The sequence below is a fragment of the Homarus americanus genome, unplaced genomic scaffold (assembly GCF_018991925.1).
Source record: "Homarus americanus isolate GMGI-L3 unplaced genomic scaffold, GMGI_Hamer_2.0 scaffold60200, whole genome shotgun sequence".
Classification (NCBI taxonomy): Eukaryota; Metazoa; Arthropoda; class Malacostraca; order Decapoda; family Nephropidae; genus Homarus; species Homarus americanus.
The window spans coordinates 4402-15042 of record NW_024716316.1 but is presented as its reverse complement, the minus strand read 5'-3'; the positions used below and the strand labels follow the sequence as shown (position 1 = coordinate 15042).

The 10641-nt window shown below is 42.2% G+C and overlaps 1 long non-coding RNA gene across 1 annotated transcript; it reads left to right on the top strand.

The window, feature by feature from the left end:
- The first annotated feature begins 950 nt into the window (after positions 1–950).
- LOC121858118 lies at positions 951–9974 on the top strand. The gene is made up of 3 exons (XR_006087359.1): positions 951–1740; positions 4868–4932; positions 9270–9974. It is a non-coding gene; the product is annotated as an uncharacterized LOC121858118 (long non-coding RNA).
- The last annotated feature ends 667 nt before the right edge of the window (positions 9975–10641 follow it).

The window sequence follows — 10641 nt, the reverse complement described above, 5'->3', positions numbered from 1 at the left end:
CTCAGTGTGTGATGATTGGTGGAACCATTGCAGATCCTGTCCCTTTGCAGTTTGGAGTCCCACAGACATCAGTTTTGGGACCACTTGTGTTTACAGTCTACACCAGTAGTCTTGCATCTATGCCGATGATAATGAAATCTTTAATGTCTGATACGTATTAAGATTTGGATGGCTTGGAGAAAACTTGGACTGAATAATCGCAGAACCGAGATTATCGTCATCCAGGGAAATATGAAGGGAGAAGACACAGATGATTGGGCTCCTTTATACAGTACTTTGGGGAAATGTAATTCAGTCCTGTTGATTCTGTGCATAATCTTGGAGAGTAATGTGAATCAAAAATTAATATTAAATAGCATATAAATTCAGTAGTTGCAATTTTCATATTCAAATTCTATAGTACAGCTCAGTATGTTGTTAATCACTTATTTGGATTGACAATGTATTGTGAGTACAGTATTATATTTTTCGAGTATTTTAGCCGATAAAAGTACCAATAATATTACGGTAGTTGCTCAAAGTGGAGAAGGGTTTGAAAGAGGGAAAATGTGGAGTAAAATACTAAAAAGAACAATAAACGAACCTTTGAAAACCTGACCTGACCTAACCTATAAAAATCCTAAAACTATAAAGCACGTACAGCACCTTATTGTTGTTGTTTAATGTGTTGAAGTTTTCCGTGTTCAGGTGGGGAGGGGATCTATGAACTTGAAAGTGATTTTTAACCTTTCTATAGATTAAGGAAGGTTAGGTCAGGTTTTCAAAGGTTTGTTTAGTGTTATTTTTAGTATCTTACCCCACATTCTCCATCTACTTCAAAGCCCTGTCCACTTGTTGGGAATTGGTGATGTCTTATACAGTACTGTACTGTAAGTGGGAAACACTGGAGCACCTTAGCTTTTGTGTTTATTCAAGACATTGTCAGGTCATGAGACCTAACTGTGGGTGACCTGACATTGCATCAGAAGGTCAGTATTTTGAGACCACTCATCGTCCACCCTACCTCCACCTGACATTGCATCATGTCTGTTCAGTAACAGGAGACCCCCACAGCTCAGTGTGACTGGGAAATACCCGTCGTCGTTGTAACACCGTATCAAAGATTTGTAGTTTTTTAATTATATTTATTTAACTAAGCTTTTAGATAAACAATTCGGGATTATTCTAGTAAAGAAATGGAATTTCTAACTTAAGAAGAACTGCTTATACGGACTCCGGTAGTTTAGACTCCCGGAAATCTTTCCCCAGCACCCAGAAACATTCTGTGTTGTTTAGTCTCTGGGAAACTTTTCCCGGTAACCGAAAAAAAGAAATCCGAGGACAAGGGATTTTTCTGTGTTTGAGAAAGTCGTTTGGACACCGGCAAATATCTCGTCCCCGGAAGTTGCTTCCATCAAAGAAAGTTTATTTATTTATTTAATTTTTGCATAATATGCAGAACCCCCGACTGAAATTAGATTAGGTTAAATAAGTTTCTTTGGTAAGGTTAGGTTGTGTTGGGTCCTGTTCATTTTTGTTTCCATTTTTTGTGTTCAATATCATGCAAATAGTATCTCCTCCAAAAATTTGGGTTCAATTCCATGAGTTTTTTTTTTGTTCTGGTGCTAACGGTCTCCTTCACCTTTACTCATTATAATGTTTTACAGTGTTGTGTGTTATTGGTTACATTTCCAGGAAGCTTGAAGGACCAGCAACACATCTCGGTATGACCAGTACAGACTCAACTGTACACACTGTCCAGTAGGGTGTGTCAACATGTTAAAAATCAAATTTGGTAGTCAAAATATTGTGCCTCTTTATGTCTAAACTTGAGATTAGCAAACAAAAATGAATTGAAATAACCCTCACCTACATCAATTATACCTTAAAGTTTCAAATATCAGTATTTCAACAAATTAATGAGACTTGATTAGAATTATTCACTTGATATTAACTAATCTCATGTAAGCATATGGATTATGGAGTATTTTATGGTTCTATAGCTTGTGTACAATATGCATGTCAGAACATGAACATGAACAGGCTCTCCGTGTGGGACAGTTTAATTCTTGTTTTGACTTGTACCAAGCGTGAGGATAAGGCGCCCGGCTCACTCTCCTTCTAGATATCATAGACGGTGGTTTGCTCTCATTGCACTTGCACCTACTCTACCAGACGAATTCTACATTTTAATTATTGTAAGTAGGGCATATTGATTGTCGCAGTTACTTATATCATTGTATAAAACATTATGTTCTAAGAAATTATTATGTTATTTCTGTTACAGCATTTTTGATAAACAAATTGATATTTTTTGAAACAACAATTGAATTATGAAACATTGAAATATTTTTCTATTTGTCAGATAGTGTGAAGATGTCAAAATTGAAGACAAGAAGTCAGTTGTCAACCCACTTGAGCCTGCTAGTTGGTAAAGGGAAGGAGCTTCCTGTATCAGAACTTCCAACAGTGAGAGACATGCTAAGATTAGGGTTACTCCTTCGAGAAAAAAATGCAAAGGACAGAAGGAACTATACAGATAAAGAACTCATAAATGACATGATAGTCCCTCTTCTGCATCAATGGACAAAAGCTAATGCACTATTCAAACCACCTGTGATTAATCAGTGTCGAACTATTGAGCTAAAACTAACGAAATTATGGCACAAAGCAGTTGAAACATCACTTGGTAAAGGAAACTTGGCCAGGAAAAATGAATTTCTGCACACACTTGATACTCTGTTTGACATTTTGACCTGCAAGTGCTCCATACAATTATGTTCTGAATCCAACTGTTCTCACTCAGGTAAGAGAGAAAATAATTCCCACATTGATTGTGGTTGTCCTCGTGAAAAGAAGATCCCTGTTTTAGAGCTTGAATTTATAAAGGCACAGAGGACAAAGGCAGAAGGCCAAGGAAGTATGCAAATGGGTTCAATAGATTATTCAGAAACAAAGAAGCAGATTGCTAATGCCAAGAAGAGAGAACAAATCCGAGAGAGGGAACAAAAGAAGAAAATGAAGAGTGAAGAAGCCATCCAAAGAGAGGAAGAGCTGTGTCAAGATGTTTATCACTTCTTTGATAGTTCTTCTGATGAACAGGAAGCAACATCAGATGATAGTTCCAAAGAGCCATCTGAACCTTTACCAAAGAAAATGAAATACAACACAAGAAATATTTCAAACATTGCTTTAGCTAGTATTCGCCACCATGCTGAACTTCGTGAGGCTGCAGAAATTGCAACTGCCGCGAGGATGTATCTTTGGTGATAGATCATAATAAAATTAGAAGAGCACAAGAAAAAATAATGAAGGAAATATCTGGTGAGCATGAAAAAGATTTAAGCGAGGGAGGGCTCTCCTGTCTTTTGCTTGATGGAAGAATAGATGACACAAAAGTTTTGCTAGAAGTAGAGGGAGTGAACAGAAAGTTTCCAGGTCTCATCAAAGAAGAACACTACTCTGTCTGTTCTGAGCCTGGTGGTCGGTTTTTGTTTCACTTTGCTCCCGAAACTGAAGTAGAAGGGAAGAAACATGCAGAGGTCATTGCTGATCATATTTTATGTTGGGTTCAGGAGAGAGGACTTGGCAGTTCACTGCAGGCTGTTGGTGGAGATTCAACTGCAGTGAACACCGGATGGCAGGGGGGTGTAATGACGCATTTAGAGAAAAAACTAGGAAGAAGACTTGTTTGGATTGTATGTGATTTACATACAGGCGAGCTACCTCTTCGTCATCTCATCCAGGAACTTGATGGTCCTACAAAGAGCAACAACAAGTGGTCAGGTCCCCTTGGCATCATGCTGGATGAAGCGACACAACTAGAAATAAATACAACCTTTCCAAAGGTCGAAGTTGGCCCTCCCCTTCCGGCGTTGTCTGAAGGAGTCATCAAAGATCTCAGCACAGATCAATCCTATGCTTATCGTATTGCCCAAGCAATAAGATCATTGGCTCTCTTGGAGATTGGACCTGTCAGTCACAGCTGTTGGTTAACTACAGCTCTTCGTTTCTGCAGGATTTGGATTTCCAAACACGAATTGAAGGGCAAAGTGCTGAAGAATTTGAGGTTAATTGTTGAATTTATTATTGGAGTTTAGTGTGAAACTTAATCCTATGTGGGTGGATCACCTTTTGTTTCAATTGCAGCTAGTAAGAACAGAGGAAGGTAGTGAGGGACATCGTGTTACCTGTGGCAAGAAGGTCCGCTTGGTATGCTCGATCAGAAGCAGTTTTGCAAGCAATGCTTTGCAGTCAATGTACCAATCTCCGAACCGAGGCTGTAGAAGTCATTCTAAAGATTAGAGGAACGCTAATAGATGACGACCAGTTGGGAGACTGTTCGTTTCATTCAAGAAAAGTTCCCCCAATAAACGTCAATGCCACCAAATTGTCAGAATTGGTTGACTTGAGTTTGGAAGTCTTAGAGCCACCATTGACAACTAGCCAAGAATTGAGAAACCTTAAAGAGACTCCAATGCAGGTGCCGAAGTGTGGAGAGATGTGTGAAAATGGTCACAGAAGCAGCGGGCCATGTTTACAGCCACTAGAGGCGAGAAGGTTACATCAAAGCACAAATAGCAAGCAGACTACTGATGACAAGAAACCAAAGCAAAGAGAGTATGAAGGCATTGGTTACTTTCAAATAGACTACGGATAATAAAATAGAATAATTTGAAACAGTAACATGTGTGCAAACGCTGGTTATGTTATAAATTCACAAATATGTACATTTAAAAATCCATTTGATGTAGGTAGGACTTATTATAAAAAAAAAATTATGCCAGAATATTGTTTTGCATGCTTAAAGACTACAATAAATTGCTACCAAATTACTCGATTTTCAATTTAGCCAGTTCACCCCCTAAATTGACACACCCTACCTGAGTGTCCAGACCCATATATTATGACGGCACCAATGACAACTGATGAAACACAGCTGACCTGTGGGAGGTGAGTAACTGTTATTTCACATGTGTATAAGCCTATTCTAATACAGTACAGTACTTGCTGTTAACGCTCATAGGAGCGTTATTGGTTTGACGCTGGAGAAATAAACCCTCGACGTTGAGAGGTACCACATAATTCGGTCAAAGAACAATTCTCATATAACAAATGCTGTTATCTCGGGATACATAGTATGAATAATACAACCTATGTACAGTACATAGCCTGTTAACATCTTAAATATAACTCGCGTTTTATAACTGTTGATACATCAGATCAAATTACAGTACATAGATATACTTATTAAAGTTATTTAGAGTTTCTTGGCAGATTCTAATACTTCACGATCGCTCACGTCTTAGGGTCTAGTGGTCCGAACCGACGTGTCGTCTGTCCCGTAGAAATCGGTGGACTACCCTCGAGGGCCATCCGTTTCGTATTGAAGCACCTCGGCTAATTCGTCGTCAACACTATATCCGTTCTCTTCTAGTTTATCTTACTGTGGCGGTAACACTTGTGTTTTTTTACACGTGTATTCCTTTGAGACTGTTTTTATCTAATGGCCACCCAATAGAGGTGGCTATGCCAAGGGATGGAGACCAGTGGGTTATGTAAGATCCCTGCATTGTTCTTGATAATTTTGTCAAGGTTTCTTTTGTAGTCCAGTACTGTTCTTGATTCCACAGCTTGTGCTGGCAGACTGTGTAAAGTAGTATTTCCTTATATTTGTTCAACATGAGAACTTGGCCAGCTTGTAGTGGATGTGAGACTTTATCAAGTGCCCTAGAGAAATGCACATACATCCATGGTCCAAAAGTTTGTTGAACCCCAAATAAAATGAAACCGCACACCCGCATCAAACGAGAGACAGTCGAGTCAGAAACTCGTTCCTTTTGACTGACCGTACAACACATCCACTGGTAGACCTTGGTCCATGTGGTCTGTTAAAAATTCAATGAAAATGACTTAAGTTTGTCAGCAGAATATTCTATCCATGAAATCATGTTGTGATGCATTGATTAAATTGTACTCAGTTGGATGATGAGGGTGTCTACTGGTCTGGAAATGGCAAACAATTTTAACGGAGGCTGGAAAAAGTGGGAAATTTTATGTGAATTGAGTGCAACTTCAAAATATTGTTATTTTGACAGTAATCAATGCTGTACTGTACTGTATAATAGGTAAATAATTTAATTTTTAGATGCAAATTCCAGTAAATAGACAACTCCAGTAAGTGAATTGTTTGTATACCTATAGTATCATATTTTATGTTAGTGATCAAATAACAAAATATTACACGTCACAGCTACTGATTCTGCAATGAGTATTGTCATAGATGAATTGTTGTTTGTTATTTAAGTGGATGAGAAGTGTGATTTTTCAGTTGTCACTGCTAATGACATGGTTACCCTTCTGTGCCACCACAGTTGGAACCCCCGATTACATCAACTTTCCCCCGTGCTATCTGGATTTTGGTCGGGGATACTTGTGTCCGGTGCTGGACCCCAGGCCGGTTTTCAAGAGGATCTAGATTAAGCGAGTCCGGGCTAGAGGGAGTTTACTGTACTATAATGAAAGCATCTTTATTCCTTCAGTATGAAATCAACCCTGAAGATGTCAAATATTTTCTGATTTAATAAGTGATATTTTCTCAACCATGTCGTACAACCTTCATCATGACTATGTGGTTATCATCGTACTCCGGGACAATACGATATTAACTTCTCTGTACCAGTATTTTGGGACAACACTTAAGTTCTTTAGGGAAATTGGGACTCAAACAGACTGTCAGGTTCAGGAGAGGTCAAAAGAATGGCTCTTAAGAGAAAAGTGAATACTAAATGTAGGAGGATGCACCTAGGTCACGTGTCCCAACCGGACGAAGAAACGTCATTAACGGAGACCAAAATACCGTACGAGAAGGACCCGGGAGTGTATGCGACACGTAGATGGTCTGTCCCTCGTAACGCTTTTCGAGTATTAGGTGCTTCCCGTCCGAAGTACCGTGACCCCGTTTGGTCCCTCCCCTCCACCTGTACTTCCCCACCTCCACCTGTACTTCCCCACCTCCACTCCCCCCACCTCCACCTCCACTCTCCCCCACCTCCACTCTCCCCCACCTCCACTCCCCCCACCTCCACTCCCCCCCACCTCCACTCCCCCACCTCCACTTCCCTACTTGCACTCCTCCCACCTCCACTCCCACACCTCCACTCCCTCACCTGCACTCCCCTACTTGCACTCTCCCACCTCCTCTCCCCCACCTCCACCGACGGAGGGCTGCAGTTCACAAGCCGGGACTTTGCTGCGTTCATCGAGCGACGGGGAGTCCGGCAGGTGTTGTCACCGTCCCATTACCCGCAGTCCAACGGCCACGCCGAGGCTGTTGTCAAATCCCTGAAGCACCTCATCCTCAAAGTGGCCACTTCTGGGAATATCCTCAACTGCGAGGCCTTCGACCGGGGTCTCTTCGAACTCCGCAACAACCCAGCTACACCGGATGCTCCCCTGCCCAGGTCTTGTATCCCTGCTCACGCTCAGTCCTTCTCCAAGGAGTGGCAGGTTAAGACAGAGGATTGCGGCCGCCGAACGAGTTCGTGACGTCGTCGCCCGCTAATACTACCACGCCCGTTCTCTCCCCAAGTTGAGTGTCGGCACCCAAGTCCGTGTTCAGGACCTTATCTCCCTACGTTAGGACAAAGTGGGCGTAGTCATGGGTCTCGGTAGATCACGGGACTACCAGGTGCTGTTACCCAGTGGTCGCGTGTGGTGGAGGTAACCGCCGTTTTCTCCGCCCCGTAACAACGCCTTCTGCTGACCCCGTCACCAGTGTTGAGTCCTGTGTCCTCCCCAGTGATCAAGTCCCTCGACGCTCAGAACGGATCCAAAAGAAAAGGTCCGCTCAAGACTTTGCTATGAGCGTATAGAGGGGGGGGGGTTATATGTGTATGTTGTATGTATATTATGTATTCCATTTATATATATACTACTTATTTAGCCTAGCCAGCAGCATGTGGCAATGCATTTGTTATGTCCCACACGCTTAGATAATGTGCCTGGCGACATATGGAAGCTGCTACATGTCGCCTGAGGGCTCGGTTGTTGATAGAGTAGGGAGTGCCGTCTTGTTGTATTGTAGTGGGCTACCTCCGCTATATAAGACCTAATCTCGTGGTGACCTACCTCTTTCTACCTACACCAACCAACACCACCTCCTCCGCTCCTGCCTGGCGGCCCTCGCTTCCGTCGGCGAGCATGGCGAGCCACAAGCTGGTCCTCCTCTGAGCACCCTCACCAACCAGATCTCTCTACATCACGCTTGTAACCAACCTGCCACTTCCCAGCACCAAGCTGCTCTGTACATCCAATACAATATGTATACAGAGAGCACATTGTGAGTTTCCTTTCTCCAACCAATATCTCATAACCCCACAAATGGTGACCCCGGAGATTCGCACTCACACAGGATGGAGGAGAAACCGATCACTCTCCCAGTCTTCAAGCAACATGGAAGACTGGCTTATCCACACAGAGGCAGCTCTCATCGGCTCTACAGGTACTGTCTCTACACCTCAGGTTAGACACCCTAGAGCAGCTCTGCTACTCTAAGCAGACACCAGCTCCTCTTCCTGCCCCAAGCACCACGTCCTATCGACCCCAGCAGGCGCATCTGAGGACTCTGTACCTGCCGAGAGGGAAGCACAGCATTCGTCGCCCCCACACACCGTTGTTTTTTTCCCTCCGGCACTCCCACCTGCTGTTGTAGACCCTGCTCCTATTATAGACCCTCCTCCTGACGTCGCCCCTGACCCAGTGATCATGAGGACGCTGCCCCTGCAGCGACAGAAGCACAACATTCATCGCCCCCACACACCCTTTTTCTCCCACAGATCTCGTGTGTCTAGACTCGAGACAGTTGTCTCCCCGAGCGGCCGGGTCTTTCACGCCCTCGCCGTTATGTCTCGCATGTGGCATGCACCGCCGTTTTGCCTCGCATGTGCCATGCAACCCTGCAGACAACAAGTCTCCTGGAGGGAAGGGGGGAGTATCGTAGTGGATTCCTCCCCTACAAACGCTGTTTGTCGCAGAGTAGCCGACCCCGCGAATTCCCCAGCGTATGCGTCGTGGTCTAGGTCAACCAGCGCCGCCTTAGACGACGGAGGTCAACTATTAAGCCACGCTTATCTCCGCTATATAAGACCTGACCTCGTGGTGACCTACCTACACCAACCAGCAAAATAGAATTCTACGAGTGTTTCTGTTCGCCCCTGTAGTTAGAACCGAATACCTAGAACATGTACAAATATATTATGCTTATTTTTAAAAAAATTTTCTTATTCCAGGTGTTTCGCATATTATCCGAGTCAACAGAAGGAGTTCGTCTTTACGATCAGCTCCTTCCGACCATCTCCGAGATGTCATCCGGAGAGTTGAAGTTTGCTCTTGCCATCCGGTCTCTTCTCCAGAGTATCGTCAGAGGTACAATGATTTATATTAAGAATATCTTCAATATAATTAGCCCTACCATTTCAAGTGGATGAATGTTTAATTAGTAAGAATCATGATACCACTTAAAAAGTTGTCAATTTGCTTTAAAAGGGTATTTGTGGGGGATAAATGTAAAGGTGTACATATAAATGAAAATATTGAGTGTTTTATTATGAGGTACAGCACAGTACAAGCTTTTAGGTATGATTTTGTCACCGCTAAATCTGCATTACACATTTTGTAATCTACTTTTATTTCCAAAATCTGGTTAAACTGTCTGGGTTTTTCTCACAGTAGGAGCAGAAATAGGCACTCCTTGATTAATCACGCCTCCATCACTGTGTCAAGCTCTGCTGACCTGGCTCTGTGCGGTGATTTACTCTCTAATGTGCTCATGTTTTTGTCGATGGAATGTGGCTGTGTACTATTTACACTTTGGAGGTCACATTGAAGCAACACTTAGCAATGATAGGGAATTACGCAGTGCAGTATATATTTTATTTCAATATTGTTGCTGCTAGTGAGTTGTACTAAACAAGTATCCACTATGTATTTCATAACATTGTACTTGTTTTGGCATTCTCAATTTTGTTTTATTGCAAACGCCCGCGCTGCCAGATGATGGCGTTTCAGCACACTAAGCTAAGATATCATCACCGGGGCATTTTCTCGTAGTCGGTCACTGAGTTACACCCTCCGACTCGCCGTCACCCGCACTTACGAACGGGATCCCAATACATTCACCTCAAAAAGTTGTAATTAAACTGTCATTATTTTCATCATTGTTTAACAGCACTTTATGTTATGTAACCTAAAGTATGGGTCCAGGAACTTATCCCTGTTGTAAGTTGCGGACGGCCTGTATTATTATTAACATTATATTTTGAGTTCCTTAGTTTAGTGTGTTTGTTATACCTGTACATGCAGTATTATATATTAGTTTATAGTTGTCATATATGTAGTATTTTATTTGGTGCTTAATGAAATATTAGGGTTTTTAATAATGACCTTGAGTTAGCCAACAAGTTCAGTTATCTGAAACATTTTGGATTTTTGAAGTGGAACCTATATTTCAACTCCCTCCTCAAAATATTAATGTACTATAGGAACAGAAATGGTTGATTTAAATTATTGCTCCAAACTGCACCACACCATAGTGCCATCTTTGGCATATACAGTAAATGAACTTTTGTAAACTGTACTGTACATATTTAATGTCACATGATG